The sequence below is a fragment of the Phacochoerus africanus genome, chromosome 6 (assembly GCF_016906955.1).
Source record: "Phacochoerus africanus isolate WHEZ1 chromosome 6, ROS_Pafr_v1, whole genome shotgun sequence".
In the NCBI taxonomy this organism is placed as follows: Eukaryota; Metazoa; Chordata; class Mammalia; order Artiodactyla; family Suidae; genus Phacochoerus; species Phacochoerus africanus.
The window spans coordinates 68,269,533-68,290,537 of record NC_062549.1 but is presented as its reverse complement, the minus strand read 5'-3'; the positions used below and the strand labels follow the sequence as shown (position 1 = coordinate 68,290,537).

General features: G+C 40.7%; 1 protein-coding gene and 1 long non-coding RNA gene across 2 annotated transcripts in view; both read left to right on the top strand.

The window, feature by feature from the left end:
• Nucleotides 1-7,283, top strand: part of LOC125129273 (uncharacterized) — a 35,406-nt gene extending 28,123 nt beyond the window's left edge. The window contains exon 3 of the long non-coding RNA XR_007135438.1: nt 6,906-7,283. This is a non-coding gene — a long non-coding RNA (uncharacterized LOC125129273). The remainder of the gene's footprint in view (nt 1-6,905) is intronic.
• Nucleotides 7,284-13,776: 6,493 nt separating this feature from the next.
• Nucleotides 13,777-21,005, top strand: part of SGK3 (serum/glucocorticoid regulated kinase family member 3) — a 130,765-nt gene continuing 123,536 nt past the window's right edge. The window contains exon 1 of the mRNA XM_047783822.1: nt 13,777-13,850. The gene's annotated coding sequence lies outside the window, so the exon portion shown is untranslated. The remainder of the gene's footprint in view (nt 13,851-21,005) is intronic.

Genomic DNA, 21,005 nt, shown 5'->3' with positions numbered 1-21,005 from the left:
AAAAAAAAAAATTCTGGTCCAATCCTTTCCACATCTTTCAGACCACTCCTAGGTCAGTATTGATCCCTAAGATCACACCAGTGGTTTCAAATGGGCAGCCCCTGAGGCAGATTTGCTTAAGAGATGTGCCTTATTTGGCCTGCACAGTGTTTTAAGGAACCTGAATTGGTTCCAACATTTTGAAATTATGCCATTTCACATGACAATGTATACGGCTATTCATTATACTGAAAAATGAATCGAGCTGGTAACATGGGGCCCCTGTTCTCACACAGCAGCACTCAGCTTGTGGCAGCTGTGCAAGGTCCCTGTAGAGAGGGTATGCCTGCCCCTTGCACTTCACCAAGACTGGCTGTCAGCTGCCATTCATCATCTCACTTTCACCTCTGACCCTCCGAACCTGTGGTGCCTCCCAGGTGCTTTAGGCATCTGAGTTTGTAAACTTATACACCTGGTCCTTGATGCCTTTCACCAGTACTACCTGTTGACATTGGAGGCTCTGTGGTGCTCTAGAAAGATTGTGGGCTTCAACTGAACCTAGCTCTGTCACTTTCCTACTGGTTGACCTCTTTGAACTTCCATTTCTTATCTGTAAAATGGGGATGTGTATATAATGTGCTTCTGATAGGACCGAGAAGAATCAGGAAACTCTCAGTGAGTATGGCCTGCCCCCACAGACAACCTCTGTCCTCACCTCTCAAGGAGATGACAGGACCACGTCAATGTCATTGTCAACTTGTAACTAATTTTTACAATGCTCTAAGAAACTAGGGAGTACTTAAACTTGGATTCCTGTTATTGTCAGCTATCATCAAGGAACCATAATGGGTTGAACTCTCAGCCAACAGCACTGCTATTGCTTGGAGGATAATCTTATGGTAAATCAGACTTGCAGTTAGTTACATAAAGAAAAATGAAAATGTTTGTGACTTAGTATGGTTTATAAAACTGTGGGGGAAAGGATAATTCTCTGTATGGTCACATTTACCTCCAACTTTTGTAGGGCTCCTTGATATATCTAAGTACCTAATTTGTTTTCTATCTGCTGCTGTAACAAATTACCACAAATTCTGAGACTTAAAACGAGAGAAGTGGGGAGTTCCCACTGTGGCTCAGTGGTAACAAACCCAACTAGTATCCATGAGGATGGGGGTTTGATACCTGGCCTCACTCAGTGGGTTAAGGATCTGGTGTTTCCATGAGCTGTGGTCTAGGTAGTAGACGTGGCTTGGATCCTGTGTTGCTATGGCATAGGCCTGTAGCTGTAACTCCAATTCAAACCCTAGCCTGGAAGCTTCCAAATGCTGCAGGCGATGCCCTAAAATGAAAAAAAGAAAGAAAGAAAGAAAGAAAAAAGTGTATTATCTTATAGTTCTATAGGTTAGAAGTCTGACATTGATGTTACTGGGCCAAAATCATGGTGTCAGCTGGGCTGCTTTCTTTTTTGGAGGCTCTAGAAGTGAGATTTCCTTGCTTTTTCCAGCTTCCAATGGCCATGCATATTGCCTGGCTCTTAGCCCTTTCTCCACCTTTAAAGCCAGCAGTGTTGCACCTCTCTGACCATTCTTCCTTAGTCACACCTCTCTCACTGACTCTTCTACTGCCTCCCTTTTCCACTTTAAGGACTCTTGGATTACACTGGAGCTACTCAGAAAATCCAGAACATTCTTCCTATCTTAAGGTCAACTGATTAGTAACCTTAATTCCTTCTGTAACCTTAATTCATTGCCATGTAATATAACATATTCAGAGGTTCTTGGAACCAGGATATGCCTTTTGGGGGAAAGTTGGGGGATCTTTCTGCCTATCCAAGTGGGTATGTGTTATATGTATCCAATTTATATATATTATAGTTGACCTTTGAACAACATGAGTTTAAACTGTGCAGGTCCACTTATATGCAGATTTTTTTTCAATAAGTACATACTATAGTACTACACCATTTGCAGTTGGTTGAATCCATGGATATAGAACTGTGGCTACAAATTAGTCACTAACTGGAGTGCCTGTTGTGGCTCAGTGGTTAACAAACCCAACTAGCAACTATGGGGACGTGGATTTGATCCCTGGCCTCGCTCAGCAGGTTAAGGATACCGCGTTGCCATGAGTTGTGGTATAGGTCGCAGCTCAGGTCCCACATTGCTCTGGCTGTGGTGGAGGCTGGCAGGCTACAGCTCCAATTCGACCCCTAGCCTGGGAACATCCATATGCCAAGAGTGCAGCCCTAAAAAGACAAAAAATAAAGTTAGCCACGGATTTTCAGCTGGGATCAGGGGAAAGGAACCAGTGCCCCTAATAACCATTCCCCCGTGTTGTTCAAGGGTCAACTATATACATACAAATTTTAATTTTACCATATATTGTGTTCTTATTATCTGATTATTTCTCTTAATCCTCACAACAACTTTATGAAGTAGAAGTACTTTTCCAAGTGAAAAAAATTGAGGCTGGGGAGCTAGGCAATGTCCTGGGTTCAGAGCTGGAAAGCAAGGGTGAGATTCAAACCGAAGGTCATTTTCCTTTAAAGCCATGTCCTTAAAACTACACTGTATTGGGAGTTCCCTTGTAGTGCAGTGGGTTAAGGATCTGGCATTGTCACTGTGGCAGCTTGGGTTGCTGCCATGGTGTGGGTTTGATCCCTGGCCTGGGAACTTCCATATGCTGTGGGCATGACCAAAAAATTAAAAAAAAAAAAAAAAGCTCAGGAGTTCCCGTCATTGTTTAGTGGTTAACAAACCCAACTAGGAACCATGAGGTTGCGGGTTTGATCCCTGGCCTTGCTCAGAGGGTAAGGATCCCGGGTTGCCGTGAGCTGTGGTGTAAGTCACAGACTCGGCTCGGATCCCAAGCTGCTGTGGCTCCAGCGTAGGCAGGCAGCTACAGCTCAGCTTCGACCCCTAGCCTGGGAACCTCTATGTGCCATGGGTGCGGCCCTAGAAAAGACAGAAAAAAAAAAGCTCAAAGATATTGTCTCTTTATTGCCTTTATGTGCTGCTTAGAGTTTTCTAAATTGAATTTTATATTATCATAGACTTTTGTAACTAATTTTGACTTTTCATGCCCAAAGTTTCTGAACTGTTAATACTGCTTGCTTTTTAAAAAGCCAAATGGGTATAAGTTCTTCCAAAGGCTGTGATCTTTGGACTTTGCTTATTTGCACAGTTTAAAAGTAAACGAGACCCCAGGAAGTCATGTGATCCAGTTTCTTGCCTTGAATACCTCAAATCACCACATTCTTTTGCTATTTAGGGAAATGGTACAGGATTCCATTTTAAGGATACAGGCAATTTTAATTTCTGTGATCTTAGATTCCAGAAGTATTTTCCTCTACCCTTTTTTCATGTGATTGTTCTCCAGTGCAAATAAGTAGCAATTAAAAATACTGTGTCCCAGTAGTTCTCCTTGTGGCTCAATGGAAACAAATCTGACTAGGAACCATGAGGTTTCTGGTTGGATCTCTGGCTTTGCTCATCAGGTTAAGGATCTGGCCTTGTCATGAGCTGTGGTGTAGGTCACAGACAAGGCACGGATCCTGTGTTGCTGTGGCTGTGGTGTCAGCCGGTAGCTGTAGCTCCAATTGGACCCCTAGCCTGGGAACCTCCATGTGCTGTGAGTGCGGCCCTAAAATGCAAAGTAAAACAAAACAAAACAAAAAAAACATATCCCAATCATGGGTTAAAATTACAAGTAAGGAGATGAAATTTGAAAGGCATAGCAGAAGCCAAATAACATGCCTGTAAAACTTTCAAACAGATGGTACTAGGCTTGAAGAAACTACACAAGGCAAAAGTGGTAAGATAATCTAAAATGCAGTATACTGGGAAATACATTCAATAGTGAAGGCAGTCCACATTGCAGAAGAAAAAAATTGAAGTATTTTTCTCATTTTTCTCATGTTATATCAAGGATATAACCCCCCCCCTGAAAGTACAGTACATCTTTGTATCTTGAATCATCCCTCTGTCTTAACACACTGCTTTGCAGAGGAAGTGTATGTTGAATTAGTAATTTTTTTTTTTTTTTTTTGCTTTTTAGGGCCGCACCTATGGCATATGGAGGCTCCCAGGCTAGGGGTGGAATCGGAGCTTCAGCCGGCGGCCTACGCCACGGCCGCAGCAACAAGGAATTCAAGCAGAGTCTGTGACTTAACCACAGCTCACGGCAACCCTGGATCCTTAACCCACTGAGTGAGGCCAGGGATCAAACCCGAAACCTCATGGTTCCTAGTCAGATTCGTTTCTGCTGTACCACAACGGGAACCCCTAAATTAGTAATATTTATATAAGATTGCATTAAAAGCACCTAACACATATCTAGAAGAGAAAAATAAGTCATGAATGGCTTATTTAAACTACATAAAAACTAAGTGGGTGTTCAAACGGCCAGTTTCAGGAGTTCCTGCTGTGGCACAGTGGGTTAAGAATGCAACTCAGTGGCTCAGGTCGATATGGAGGCTCAGGCTCAATCCACCCCCACCCAGTGGATTAAAGGATCCTAGGTCATAGCAGCAGCTCAGATTCCATCCTTGGCTCGGGAACTTCTATATATGGTGCATCATAAAGCAAAAACAAGGGACCAGTTTCAAATTCAAATCCCAATCATTACCTATGTAAAGGCCAGGTCTGGAGGAGGGGAAGGAGTTGAGAAGCAGGTGATACTGTGCAGTTTAGTCACGGGAATAGCCTATTGGATGAGGAAGGAAGAGAACAAAAAGCAGTAAATTCTTTTCTTTTTCTTTTTAAGACCACACCTGCAGCATGAGGAAGTTCCCTGTCCAGGGGTTGAATTGGAGCTGCAGCTGCAGGCCTACTTCACGGCCATAGCAATGCCAGATCCAGATCTAAGTTGCAGCTTGCGGCAAACTCCAGGTCCTTAACCCACTGGGCCAGGCCAGGGGTCAAACCCAAATCCTCATGGATAAGTAGGTTCTCAACCTGCTGAGCCACAACAGGAACTCCTCATTTGATGTTTTGTTGCTTGGCACATTATTACTTTTTAAAAATCTTGGTTTAGCACTTCGCAGATCTGGTTCCAAGACTAATCATTCTGTGTTTTAATAACTATCATAGCTGAAAAAGATATTTCAAAAAGATATTTAGATTTAAATGGAAGAAAGGTATTACTGGCTATATCTATTTAAGTGCTCATTTCCTGTTTCATCAACCAGTTCTGCAAAGGTTTATGTTGAAGTTTGACTAGTAAATTTCCATTTCCCTGCCATCAATCCACAATTCTTGCAAACTATAGGCATACCTTGTTTTATTGTGCCTAAATTTGTCACTCTTTGCAGATCCAGCATTTTTTATAACTGGTCTGTTGCAACCCTGTGTCGAGTATGTCTATTGGCACCATTTTTCCAATAGCATTTGCTTACTTTGTGACTCTGTGTCACATTTTGAAAAGTTTGCAATGTTTCAAACTTTTTTTCTTGTAATGGTGATCTGTAATCTTTGATGTTCCTGTTGCAAAAAGATTATAGCTCATTGAAAGTTCAGGTGATGGTTAGTATTTTTTAGCAATAACGGATCTTTTAAATGAAGGTATGTATACTTTTTAAAAGATATAACGATGTTGCATATTTAATATACTATAGTAGAGTGTAAACATAAGTTTTATATGCACAGGAAAACCAAACTCACTGTATTGAAATATTTGCTTTAATATAGTGGCTGGAACAGAACCCGCAGTATCTCCAAGGTCTGCCTGAAATTTAAAGGCATTACATTTTATCTTTTCAATAGCTGAATTTGAGACCCACTGAAATCTATTTTTTGAAAATATTTACACAAGTTAAAAAAATTGTTTCCAAAATTTTAAAGTGTGCATATATAAGTTTTAAGAGGACACACATACTGGTGGTTTTTTTTGCAACACAATTACATACTTCCAAATATCATTTTCACAACATTCTCTCCAGAATATTTCTTTCAAAAAATGTGTACAAATATATGGGTTTGTTTTTGTTTGTTTGTTTGTTTTAGGGGCATACCCTCAGCACGCAGAAGTTCCCAGGCTAGGAGTCGAATCTGAGCTGAAGCTGCTGGCCTACACCACAGCCACAGCAACTCGGGATTCCAACCGAATCTTCGACCTATACCACAGCTCACGGCAACACTAGATCCCTATCCCACTGAGCGAGGCCAGGGATTGAACCTGCATCCTTATGGATACTAGTCAGATTGGTTCCTCTGCGCCATGACAGGAACTCCCACATGTACACTTAAAGGGGGAAAACTTTACCTTGAAATTTCTACTCACAGAAAAAGTAGGGAAATTTGGATCTCTTGTTTGGTTGGGTTTTTTTGGTCAGAGGAAAATGCATCATTTGTCTGGATATTTAACTACGCTTGTAAGTAATAATAACAACTAGTGCTTATGTAAAGCTTATTTTGATGGCAGGTATATATATATATATATATATATATATATATATATATATAAACTCACTTTACCCTCAGTACAACCCAGTGCAGTAGATACTATGATGATCTCCATTTTATAGATGAAGAAACTGAACCACAGAGATATGAAATAACTTGCCCAGAGTTACATGGCTGCTGATAGCAGAACTATGGTCAGATCCAGGCTGTGTGTATCCAGGAACTATACTTTTAATCCCAAGCATCTCGAATACTTGATGGAAAATAAAGTTTCCATGTTTACTCCCCATCTCAATACAAAGTATTATATAGATTCTCTGAAAGGATTTGTTTTTACAAAATTAATCACATCATGACCTCCTACGTTACAACTGCAATATGCTGATGGCAGATGATTTTCCTTTAAGTGGAAGCCCACCCTTCTCAGGATAACTCAAAGAGCATACGATGACTGACAGAGGACTGTATGAGCATGCCAGTGTCAGTATGTATGTTAAACATAACGTTTAATTTCTTTCTTTTTAGGTAAAACAAATACAGTCTGTCCCTGACTTACTACAATGGTTCGCCCTAAGATTTTTGGACTTCATGATGGTGTGAAAGCAATATGAATTCAGTAGAAACCGAACTTCAAATTTTTGAATTTTCGTCTGTCCCCAAGCTAGGGATGTACTGTCGGATACGCTCGGATACACTCTTGTATGCTGGACAGTGGCAGCAAGCAGCTCCCAGTCGGCCATGCAATCAGGAGGGTAAACAATGGACACACTCCAATTATTCTGGACCCAGACGACCATTCCTCTTTCACCTTCAGTACAGTATTTGATGAATTGCATGAGATATCGAACACTTCATTATAAAATAGGCTTTGTGGGAGTTCCCATCCTGGCGCAGTGGTTAATGAATCCAACTAGGAACCATGAGGTTGCAGGTTCGGTCCCTGCCCTTGCTCAGTGGGTTGAGGATCCGGCGTTGTTGTGAGCTGTGGTGCAGGTTGCAGACACGGCTCGGATCCTGCGTTGCTGTGGCTGTGGCGTAGGCCGGCGGCTGCAGCTCTGATTCGACCCCTGGCCTGGGAACCTCCATATGCCGCAGGATCAGCCCAAGAAATGGCAAAAAGACAAAAAAAAAAAAAAAAAGGCTTTGTGGAAGTTTCCTGGTGCCCTAGCTGGTTAAGGATCCTGCACTGGCACATTGGTACTTCTGTGGCTCAGGTCACTGCTATGGCACAGGTTCCCCTGGCCCAGGAACTTCTGCATGCCCCAGGGGCGGCCAAAAAAGAAAATGGTTGGTGTTAGAGCATTTTGCCCAACTGTAGGCTAATGTAAGTGTTCTGAGCACATTTAGGGGAGGCTCCGCTAAGCTCTGTTGTCTGATAGGGCGTATTAAATGCATTTTCGACTTAGGATATTGTCAACTAACCATAGGTTTATTGGGGAATGTCACCCCATTGTAAGGTGAGGAAGTGCTGTAGACACTGGGATATTTTCTTTCTCAACAGTAGTCGTTTGTCTTGAGTACCCCTAGGATGTGTACCCTCCACTTTGGATGTCTTCTGTCTTAACAAGTGTGATGAAATTAAAAATCACCTAGGAAAAATGCCTTTGGTAAAACAGGTGCAGAGGATTTCAACAGGATAATCAAAATAACCTCTTACATATAATTTGAGAATATAAGTAGGCTAAACAAGTACTTAAAGTTCCGATTTTATTTTTAATTTCTTTCTTTCTTTCTTTCAGCCCCACCTGCTGCAATTTCCCGGACCAGGGATCTAATCCTCGCCACAGCAGCAACCCAAGCCACTGCAGTGAAAATGCTGGATCCTTAACACGCTGAACCACAAGTGAACTCCTAGAGTTTAGATTTTAAAGTCTAATGATGAAGTACAATTTTATGTAAGAATAATTCTAAGTTGCATTATAGGAGTATAAATTGAAGAGTGGAGAGAATACTCAGGACTCACTCTACTCAGGACTCACCCTACTCAGGACTCACCCAATCATCTCAAAGAAGATTCCATTTCTCATAATGGGAATCTCATCTAAAAAAGAATGGAGAATTTCAAAAGAATTTATATGAGAGTTGTAACATATTAAAAAGAAAGAGAAAAAGAACAACAAAAGAAAGAGAGAAAGAAAGAAAAGAAAGAGAGGCGTTCCCTCATGGTTCAGTGGGTTAAGGATCCTGCTGTGGCTCTGGTTATAGCTGTGGTGATGATTTCGATCCCTGGCCTGTGAACTTACCCATGCCATCCACACAGCCAAAAAAGAAAAGGAAAGAAAGAAAAAAAGAAAAGGAGACGTAGATAAAGTTAAGAGAACTGAAGCGGTTTATTCTAGAAAACCCAGGGAATTTAAAGGTCTTCTGGTATATGAAGAGTTATAAAGTCCCTTTAGGGTCTATATAAGGCTTTGATACATCTGGTTGAGCCAGATGCAGATTCCTTAGAGAACTAGGTGAGGCCATAACAGCAACACACCTCTTTCAGCCAAAGGCTATTAAGCCTTTGCCATTAGAAATGGGTTCAATCATTAATTGCACATAATTGACAGTAGATAACTGAGTCACCGAATGAATGGTGTTTAAGAAAAGCTATTATGCTATTCTGATAAGCAACTAAAATAATTGTTATCTTCAAAGTCCACCTAGTAAGTTTAAGCTCAAAGGCCTAAAATGCTGACACAACTTATGTAAATAAGGTATTGTCAACTATTAACAGACATAGTTTATGTATGTAACAGACTATCCAAACAAGAGACAGAAAAAAACAGAGAGAAAATTAGAAAGAAAAAAAAAGGGCAATTTATATTTTGTTCATGATACTCATAATAACTAGATTGGAAGACAAAGAGATTTCCTTAATAGAGAAGGATGATAGTTTTACTTCAGATAATTAATGGTCTTAGCAAGATATAAAGCAATTTCTAGCAACCTTTTCATCAAAAAGCTGATGCTAGCAGTTAAGGGGATTTGATGTCCTAACACTTCCCCTTGGTTTTTCTCATGAGTCTAATATAGAAAGTAAGTTCTGTGATCTGAAAAGCCTTCATTTGACCCTAGTATAGTCTTGCTTTAAAATAGAATTTTCTCTTTATTACAAAACACATCTGAACTTTAGGCATTCCAGTTTTGACTTTGAACATGGCTAATTTGGCCCAAGAAAGACGTAGAGCTTTGGGGCACTCCCACCCCCAACACCCAAAATGAGCACATTTTCTTGAAGCATTTTCCTGATCAAGGAAACAGGGTAATTCTGCTTTGTGCTAAGGCAGTATAAACCTGTCTGAGTTTCAGTTTCTGTGAGTAACTGAGTTTTTCTAACTATACCTTGTGTTGCTTTGTGTTGTATTAAGTTGCTTTGCTTGGAAAATTCAATAAATTGGTCACTTTAATTCTCAGAGTCTTACTTATTTTCACAGCAGGTTTTTCTTGTTAATTATTTTCTGAGCCCATGTCTAGGACTATGCCTTAAACTACTTTCCCAATAAAAATGTTTTTCTCCTTTTTGAAGTTGTGGATATTGTTATTGGTTTATCAACCGATAAACACAGCTGGGAACTAGAGCAACAGTTCATGATGTCTGACCCACTTAAGCAGATGAGTCTATAGTAGAATGAAGGAAAATGTGCTATAAAAGCTATGCACATACTTTGAATCAAAAACCTCTTTCCTTTCGTAATCATGTAGTTGGTAGCATTACTCTTACCTCTCTACTCTTGACTTATCTGCTTATTATAACACCAATATTCTATTGAATACTGGCCTACTGGCTCTCACTTCCATTACCACCTGACTTATGAATAAAGTTATATAGGTCCTGTGACTGCCATTTTATCAGTTGTTTTCCTTAAGGGAAGTGATAATCCTGTATTGTTGTGCTCCTCAACTCTTCCAAGTTTATAGTAAAAGAAATACAAATAACGGGATTTTATTATGATATAAAAAGTCATAATTGTTCCCTATCAGTGACCATATTAGAGAAAATGTTTTCCATTTCGAGGAGAGAATGAAAACCAAGCATTCATCTCATTGGAATATATTATTTAAAAAGAAATACTGGAGTTCCCGTTGTGGCGCAGCATAAACAAATCCAACTAAGAACCATGAGGTTGCTCTCTGGCCTCACTCAGTGGGTTGAGGATCTGGTGTTGCTGTGAGCTGTGGTGTAGGCTGGCAGCTGTAGCTCCAATTCGACCCCCAGCCTGGGAACCTCCATATGCTGAGGGTGCGGCCCTAAAAAGCAATAAATAAAATAAAATAAAATAAAATAAAATAAAATAAAATAAAATAAAATAAAATAAAATAAAAAGAAATATTATATTACCTGGTTAGGTAGTTTTTGTTTTTGGAGTTTTTTTTTTTTTTTAATGTTTGGGTCAGTAGTTTACAGTATTGTCAGTCCAATTTTCTAAAATTCTGAACATAACTCTATTTTAGTATTTCTTTTATGTTTTTTTAATAAAAGACTTATGATTTTACTTTTAGGACTTCTACAAAAAATGTGAAACTCTAAAAACTGACCATTCTATATAGTAGTACAAATGAAATATTAACTATTGGCATTTTTATATCTGTGTTAGAGCTAATAATGATGACAATGACAATAGCAGTCAATTGGTAATATGTTCCATGCATTCTACTGCATTCATGTGATCCTCATATAGTGATTTCATGAGTAAGCACTATTATTATCAGTTTTACTGAGGAGGAAAAAGTACTATTATCCTTGAGTTCCAGATGAAACCATTGCTGAGAGGTGAAACAATTTCTTTCAAGTAGAAAGTGGCAGAGCCACAGCTTAAACCTGGGCCTGTCCAATTTCAAAGCTTGCACTCATAATTTCTACATTATGGATAAAATGATAAAATATTTGCCCTATATGCTTGAACAGAATATTTCCAAACCCAGATATTGGAACCCAGAGTCTAACAAAAAACTTTCTTCAGGAGTTCCCTAATATTTTGGTGGGTTAGGGATCCAGCGTCATCACTGCTGTGGGTTGGGTTTGATCCCTAACCCTAGAACTTCTGCATGCCATGAACTTTCTCTACTTAAAAAACGTACTTACATGAATTTACATGAAACCTTTTATAAAGGCATAAATATCAACTAGATATTGCTGAACATACAACTTTTCTTTTACAGTATAAACCTAGAAGAAATTGGAAACAAAGGAAAATGGAGATCTATATCTACAGGTGAATATGATTAGTCAAAGTGATCAGGCTTAAAGTGTGGCCTTAACCTTTTAAGTGAAAAAGCCCTTTAATAGTCTGTGAATATATTTAGCCCTCTAGTGTTCTGAGAGATCAAGCTATTAAATTGCAGCTCTCAGGTTATAAAGGCAAAATACCTAATGTCTTATCAGTAGAAAGTGGTTCTCCAACCTTCTTGTCTTGAAATGTGTGTGTGTGTGTGTGTGTGTGTGTGTGTGTGTGTGTATTCACGGCAGGAGGACAAATCTATCTTGGAAATGTAATGTTTCCCAGATGTTTGTTTTTCAAACAAAAGAAAAAAGTTGAAAAGCAGTGATAGCCAGGTATTTGTCTCTGAAGCGAGAATGATATCATTTCACTTGGAGTTCATTGTCACAAAACTTCCTTTTGTCAGAGAAATTTTTTAGCACTGTGAATATGGCTTTAATTAAGAGTCACTCTGATCATTTGTTGATTTTGTTACAAGGGAGGAACTTCTTTAGCTCCTTTATGCCTTATTGTGTGGATTGCTTTGTGTGGATCACAATGAAAACACAAAAAGGATCACTGACAATGTATTGATTTATATTTACTGGGTTTAATAAAATCTACAGTATTTTATATACACTTCTGTATGCCACTGAAAATCATTGTTTTAGAAAGTTCTGCAGGATTACTGCGTTTTGAAGTATAGAAGTATTTGATTCACAATCATTTTCCTCAAGAAGGAGAAGGCCATATGATAGTAATTGACATCAAAAATGAATATTCTGGAGTTCCCGTCGTGGCGCAGTGGTTAACGAATCCGACTAGGAACCATGAGGTTGCGGGTTCGGTCCCTGCCCTTGCTCAGTGAGTTAACGATCCGGCGTTGCCGTGAGCTGTGGTGTAGGTTGCAGACGCGGCTGGGATCCCGCGTTGCTGTGGCTCTGGCGCAGGTCGGTGGCTACAGCTCCCGATTAGACCCCTAGCCTGGGAACCTCCATATGCCGCGGGAGCGGCCCAAGAAATAGCAACAACAACAACAACAAAAAAGACAAAAAAAAATGAATATTCTTATCTTTACCTGTGGGACGAAATTTTTGAATATTTTAAACATAAGGAAATATCCCCTGAATTTAGGGAAGCCACACATAAATCACAGTTCCTCTAATTACCTTTGGAAGTTTATTTGTTCCTAGATTTGTGGCAAATTCCCTAGAATCATATAATCTGAAGTATAGATCATTGCCTCAAAATCTGAGACATGATATGCACATGGGATTCTTTAAATAGTGGTTTGAGTCTATCTTTTAAGTAATACCTGATAAAACCTAAATTGTTGTTGGGCAAAACCAAAACCCCAAACCACTCTACTCCAAAATCTTGACCACTTTACTCCACACCCACTGGATCACGTACACCTTCTGTACCTGTCTTTACCCAATCCGGGAAGAAGAAGGGAAAAAAATATATATATATGGCTCTAAAGTGCAACTTGTATATTTAAAGAATAAGAAAGAGTAATAAGAAGCTGTAAAGTGTGCCCTTAGCTGACTTGGAGATTAAGAGGAATACCACAGAGAGATAGAGATCTAAAAAGATGTGTGGAAAGGAAATTTCTCTGTTCATAGGCTCTGCCACTGTACGAAAGCACTCTCCTGTCTTAGGCCAAAACTCTGCTGATGAAAAAGTAGAAAACTGTTCAAATAATGCTAAATGAAGCATAGTTGTCCCCCTAAATTATCTGGATATTATTCACCTACGTTTCCAGTTTACACCAAACCATCAGGCCGCCAGGGCATCTTGGGGGGCTCTTTCCCGCCGGCGGTCCTGCTCCCTGCGCGCACCAGGGTCAAGTACCCCAGTCCGCCCGCCCCCGCGACTCCTGGGCCCCAAGGCAGCGCTCACTCAGCGGCGCGGCGGGAGAGTCCGAGCCTCTAGATGAGATCCCGCGGGGTCCCCTGAACTTTGCGCCCGCGGCGGGGCGGGGGCCGGACCTTGCGCTGCGCCGGCGCCTTTGCGGGGGTCCTCCGGGAAGCGCAAGAAGAGCCGGGCTCCGCGGCTGGGACGCGGCGGGCCTGAGCCGCTCCGACCAGCCCGGCGCGGGCCGCCTCTCGGCCGGGAGCGGTCGCCCGTCTGTCCCCGGCCGCCCCGCGCAGCCCGCGGGAGGAGCCGGCCGCCGTGACGCGTCAGGGAGGAAACGCCAGCGCCCGGCGGCCCTGCCGGGAAGGAGGAAGCGCGAGTGCGCTCGGCTCCGCGCACGCCGCGCGGGGAGGCAACGCCGCGGAACCGGGTAGGTATGGGGCTGGCGGAATCGGGGCAGCGACGGGGTCCGCGCGCGTCGGAGCCGGCGTTGGAGCCCCCGGGTTGTGTGACGGGTTGGGGCGAGGGGTGCCCAGGCCTCGACCGCCGCCTCTCTTCGCAGCAAACGTGACTTTCCCGCGTCCCCTGGCGGCGCCGCCTCCCTCCGCCCGGAAACCTTCGGGTGGGTCAGAATGCAAAAGCCGTGTCCCCCGCCGCCCTCGACTCTGAGAGTTTGTGGTCTTTGTTTCCTCGAGGTGAACTCAGATTCCGCTTTTTCCAATTCCTAAACGCCCAAGCCCAAGTGGTGTCGTGGAGGACGGATGTTGTTGCCCCGAGAGCGCAGCTGCGTTAGCCCGGAGGGTGGGCGACTCCCCACCTGAGGTCGAGAGTGGGTTCGGGTTACCTGTGAGGACCCAGGTGGAACAGGCCTCGTGAGCGGAGGGCACGGAAATCATTAACCTGTGGTCGGCGGATCTTTGGTCTGAGGCTTTAATGCGTGGCTACCTTTTAAGTTCACTGTGATTTGAACCCTTTCCATCTCCTTTAAAGTGCATTTGGCTCTATGGATTCCCGCAATTTTAGCATTGGTATGTGCCATCTAGAAATGCTTTGAGATTTTTTGATTTTGTCATTTTTAGTGGTGGTTACTTGGAAGTGTTGAAGAGAGAAAGAATTCATCCCTTGATACTTAAACTCTTCATTGTTTCATTTTGCGCAGTGACTTCTGAACCATGAGTAGAATTTCAGTTCTGTGCAAGATTACATGGGGCATACTTGAAATACAGGGATAAATACAGAGCACAACAGTTTCTAAGTCTTTATCAAGGTAAAAAAGATTAGACTGTTGTGTGTTTTGAATCTCTACTTGGTCACTGGGTTGATAATTCACCCAACCAATCTGTGAAGTGCTTTATTTATTTGACAAACACTTAGACAGCTCTTACTATGTGTTAGGCTGTTTCTAAGTGCTTTATAAATATTAACTCAAATGATGAACTCAAAATGTTAAATTATAGCAGTTCTAGCAATGAAGAGGCTGCGGGTACTTCAGTTTCCGACTGTCGCTGCAAGAGCTAGAAACATGAGAGGAAGTTTTCAGGCATATTTTAGGACTGGGTGTGCCTTCTGGCCCTCTTGGCTTCCAGTCCTCTAAGCAAGACGACACCCCTCCTCTCCCTGAGGGAAAGGAGTCTAGAGGAATGGGAATGGCACCTCTTCTTTCTAGGTCTTTGGCCAGATCCCTGGCATCTTCTATAAGGTGGTCCTTCTTAACTGCTGTAGTGCCCATCCTTAGCTAACCCTCAAGAGACCAGAACTTCCACATTTCTTCAGCTGCCACTGAAGTGAGCCTAATTTTGTTTCCTTCCTAATATGTTTGACAGTTAATGTGATAAACGAGGATCAGACTGAACTTGAAATATACTATAAAATAGAACATTTTACTTGAACACATCAACATAACAAATAATGCTAATTTTACTGTCATTTGCTAGAGGTAACATTGAGTTGATGGGTCAACTGTGTAGGTAACCATTTTTGTGATTTGCAGGTACATAGAATATTTTCCAGAATTAAACATCCTCTTCATCGTGCCTTGGCCTGATGGCCAGATTGAAACCTCAAATGGTAAATAAAATCAACATGGTTCTTGTCGTTATGGTGATTATGAATCTAATGTCAAAATCTGTGCATCAGGAGATCCCATTGTGGCTCAATGGGTTAAAGATACAACATAGTCTTGGTGAGAATGCAGGTTTGATCTCTGGCCGCTCAGTGGATGGAGGAGCTGGTGTTGCTGTGGCAGTGGTGTGGGCTTTAGCTGTGGCTCTGACTCTACCCCTGACCTGGGAACTTCCATATGTCACAGGTATGGCTATAAAAAGAAAAAAAAAAATCTGTACTAGCTTTCTCTCTGTTTCATATACTTATATTTCCAGGGAGATGATTAAATGATGCTCTAAGCCTTATTTAATGAGATTATGAAGTGCCTCCTGGAAGCAGGAAGGTTCACTTTCCTCTGATAAGTTTATGGTACAGCAGACATTCATGAATTCAATTCAACCAAATGACAACTAACACTTTCATCATTTATATAGTACTTCCAGATATACTTATTTGCTCTTCAGAGAGACCTGGTGAGGTTGGTAGCCATTTTTTTATTCCTGTTTTTACAGATGAGGAAAGTGAATCATAGAAATATTAAAATGCTTTAGCCAGGATTGCTCAGCCAGTAAGAGGCAGAACTTGAATGGAGAGCAGGTTTGTGGACAATGCCTGGCACGTGCCAGCATGTATTAAACATCGGTGGAATGAATGATGCCCAGTGACTTCAGATTTCTTGCTATTTCAAAACATTATGCCTCTTGGAGTTCCCGTCGCGGCTCAGTGGAAATAAATCTGACGAGTATCCATGAGGACGCAGGTTCGATCCCTGGCCTCACTTGGTGGGTTAAGGATCCAGCATTGCTGTGAGCTGTGGTGTAGGTTGCAGATGCAGCTCAGATCTGGTGTTGCTGTGGCTGTGGTGCAAGCCTGCAGCTGTAGCTCTAATTGGACCCCTATCCTGGGAACCTCCATATGCCACAGGTGCGGCCCTAAAAAGACCAAAAACAAAGCAACAAAAAACCCCCGAAAAACCATTATATGCCTCTAACATACCATAGTTGATTTGTGCCAAAGAGATTGTCAAGCCTAATCCAACGTCTCTCTGTTATTTCAAACAGTATCTGCTACAATTATTTTTTACAAAAGGAATTAGGTAGAGTACTCTTTGACTCATATCTTGGGATTTATCATCTCTGGTGTTTGAAAATGAATAGGTCAGTTATTTTTTTCCTTTCTCAAGCATCCTCCTTTCCCCCTCTGATTTGGAGAGAGTTAAGATTGGACACATGGTTTTAGTGTTTGTGTTGACAGCTTTCTTGTCTCTCTCTGCTCATTTAAGCTCATTTTTAAGGACTGCAAATCACTCTAGGCTTTCAATGTACGACGTGAACTCAAGCTACCTAGGTTTATGATCAAGTTCAAACACAGTGATCATAGATATTATAACTTTTTTGGAAGTGTCTGACATCACTACTGTGTTTTTTGAAGTGTTGCAATTACTTTTTTTTTTGCTACAGCCATCGCATATGGAAGTTCTCCTGCCAGGGATTCAGTTGGAGCCACTGCTGTGACCTACTCCACAGCTGTAGCAACCCAGGATCCTTAACCCACTGTGCCACAATGGGAACTCCTGAAGTGTTGCAATTGCTTTAAGATAAAAGGTCTCTTTTAAAAAAAACAACCCTGTCAACACAACTCTCTGTGTCCTAAAGTATGTTGCCTCCAGATGGATAACTTTCAATGAGGGAGGAAAGTACTGGCCATTACCTGGTGGGAGGAACTGGGAAAGGCTGTGGGGGAAAATGAGAGGCCTTTCCCATGACGGGTATTAGGTGGTAAGAAACCCTTAATGAAGCCAAACTGAGTCATCTGCCTGTCAAGTGGAGGTGGAATAAAATACTTTTGAAACCTGCCTTCTTTCAGAAACCACTTTACCTTTTCCAAATCCTCAGAGATTTTTCCCCTCTTTTTAAAAAATTCATGTAAATTACTGACTGAACTGCTGATTCATGAAACTCAAATTATGTAACATGTTATTCCTGACAGAAACAGCTCCCACATTATTTTAAGAGACTCAGTGCCTCTGTTTTCCTTTACCTATTGCATTCCTTATGTATGGTAAATCTTTGTTGTCATTGCACTTAGAAAAAAAAATTGGTGGAGAAAGGTGGTGCTCATTCCACATCTTGTAATTCACGTCAAAGTAATTTTAACTTAGTGCTAACTTTGGGTTAATTGTCATCGTTGAAGACGATGGACATCTGATTTTGGAGGCCAATTCAGAGCATCAGCCAGTGACATGTTATTGCCTGTTTGAAGCCAAGCCAGGGAGTTTTCAAAGGGAATTAGTGTAGTGTGTAATATTCTTGCACTTGTCCAATTTCTCAGGGCCTTTCCTGTTTTCTACAGGTCCTGAAAACCTGCCTTAGTTCATCTTTGTAGCCGCTGTTTCTTCTGTTAGTCAACACCTAAATCTGTTTACCTTGGGTGGAGGTTGGGAATGAGTGAAAGAGGGGCTGTGTATATGATTATGTAAGGGGAATTATTGTAGGGTAAGAGATTGATAATATGTAAGGTGGAAAATGGGAGGTGTGTGGGTGAAGTAAGAAATCTTAGATCTCACAGTGGAGGATTCATGCACAAGGCTGCTCTGCCCCCTGCAACTGGGCCGTAAGTACAGGGAAAACTTACATGGGATCAAAGAAAGTCTGTCAAGGATTAGAAGCATCTCTTGGCATATGATGTTGGTGGGCACACGTCCTTTGTACCACCACGTTCAGAAGTGTCATTGTAGGCAGCTGTTTCTTCCTCAACTCATTTCACAACGTGAGTTTGTTTGCAGATGATTAAAATGTAGAGGTAGTTTAGTGGCTTTTAACTTGAAAGTAGAGATGGTTTGACAGGCTTTTGATTGAGCAAAGACATGGATTTTGTACCTTTTAAAAAGACTTGCTCTTTTTTGAGAATGCCTATAATGTTGAGATAATGTCATTCTTTGGACTGTTTTGTCATTTTAAACAAATGCCATTGTGTTTACAAAGTAGGTAGTAATGAATTTGGCTCAGGTTAATTTCTTCCAGAGTCCTGATGGATTTGCTATGCTAGTCTATACCCAACTTTTTTTTTCTGTAGGGAAAATGGACTTCATATATAATATAGTCATATACAGAATCAGACTCACTGATGGACTATACAGACTGTTGGGATGAAAAGTCCTCAAGTAAATTGGGGCTTCACTAAGAACTTAACTGATTGCTTGCTTGAATTGAAAAATGAGAGGAAACTTTTATTTCTCTAGTTATTTACCTCCCTGTTTTTAAAAGAAAAGCAGATAAAAGTTAACCTTAAATAATCCGATTTCCAACTCAGCTACGACACTTGCAGACATATATATATATATATATATATATATATATATATATGGGACCCGTGCATAACTGTATAATCTAACGCACATGTGTATTATATATATGACCAGCTAAAAGAGAATATAAGAATCATATTTTTAGTTTCTTAGTTTCCCGCAAAAGCAATTATCTTTTTTCTCATTTTTATTTTAATTTTGTCTCGTATTTTTTAAATATTATTTTAATTAAAAAGGTATGCCCTTAAATTCAGGCGATTGAGAAGCACATGAAGTAAGAAATACGCTCTCTCTACTCTAATCTTACCTACAGTAAACACTGCTGGGTTTTTATATCCTTCTGGATTCCCCCCCATGCTTATATAAATTTATGTTTCTGTAAATATATATGATGTTTAAAAAAATGGGAATCATTCCACACAGATTGTCCTTTTATCTGTTATTTAACATTTTATCATGGACATTTATAGACCTCCATCATTGGTTTTGACAGCTGCATAGTGTTCTACTTTGTAGTTAATAATTTACCCATTTTTCTGTTTCTGTTCTCTATATGTTCACTCTTTTGTGTCTTTTTTAAAATATTCAAATCATCAAAGAAATGCATTTTTAAGAAAAAGAGAAAATAAGACATTAGTAAACCTACCATTCAGTAATCACTATTTGCAGTTTAGAGTTTATCTTTCTAAACATTCATTTGTGTGTCTAGATCCATATTCCCAGTGCCATTAAAAATTTTCTCCTACACAGGCTTGCTTTGTTGGTTAGAGATTCATGTTTATTTAGTCAACTCAACCAACGTCATAGATTCCAGGCCCTTTTGAACCGGTTATTTTACAGTATTTCCTGGCCACCTGCCATACTCCAAACCTAGATAACATTACTGGAAATTTATACTACTGCTCATCAGGGGGATGAGGTGAGGGTGTGGTGGATGGACCAACAAATCCATATCGTATATCCTTCTGATGGAGGTCAGTTAATATTTGTATTTTAAGTACATTTAAAATACAAGATAGGAGTTGTGGCTCAGCAGGTTAAGAACCCCACATAGTATCCATGAGGATGCAAGTTTGATCCCTGGCCTTGCTCAGTGGGTTAAGGATCCAGCATTGCCGCAAGCTGAGGCAGAGATCACAGATGCAGATCAGATACTGGGTTGCTGTGGCTGTAGGGTAGGCCTCTGTAGCTCAGATTCAGCCCCTAGCCTGGGAAATTCCATAGGCCACAGGTGTGCCATAAAAAGAAAAAAAAATACATGGTATATTGCCCTACGCCTGAAATTAAGACAACTTTGTAAGTCAGCTATATTCCAATAACACTTAAAAAAAACCCAAGATATTTAAGAAATGACAGAGTACATATATATATATATAATCAATTATGATCACTAAAGGAAAAGCAGAAATAATAGACCTGCACCAAAGGAAGTGTTGAATTCAGTTAAAAATTACAACAGTTGAACTTTAGATATTATGAAATAGTCTCCTAATGATGAGTACATTGTTTGAAGTAATTGGTTTAACACAGCTCCCTCCAATGGTAGGAACAAGTGACCTTGAAGCTTCTTGTGATCCTCTTGTATTATATATAGGTCGTCTCAGAGTTAGTAACACTTGATTTAGTGTAATTTCATGCGTACAGCTCCCTAGTTACTAACTCCACCAGTTTTTCCAGACAACATCTGTCTGGGCTAAACTCTTACCCCCTTTTCTTCTCCAACAGTGCATGTGCCAAGCTGTTACCCACACTTTTCTCCTATGACCTTTTGTGGCCTTCCCCCAGTTTCTGAGAGTTTTGTCCCCCTTTTAACTTTGTTCTTTTCCCAGTTTTTTTCCTTGAGAAAATTTCTTTCTGTTGTTTCTCTACCCTACTCTCTTCATTTTGGTCTTGAGCAAGAAAAGATTCTAATCATGGTGATACAGTTAAGAACAAGCCTTTAATAAGGAAAATGAAAGCTTTTAGTTTGGGAGGAAAGGTAGACATTATAAAGAACTAGTGGTTGAGAATACCCAGTAATTCTTTTCAGAGTTTCCACTGAAGTCCCCACCCACCTCCTCTTTTCTAAATAAGCTGTTTTTCCTTAAGCATTGGCATGTACGATAAAATTTAAAACTATTTATAATTTTGTTTGTTTGTTTGTTTGTCTCATTGGAATAGCATTGCTTTGTGCTA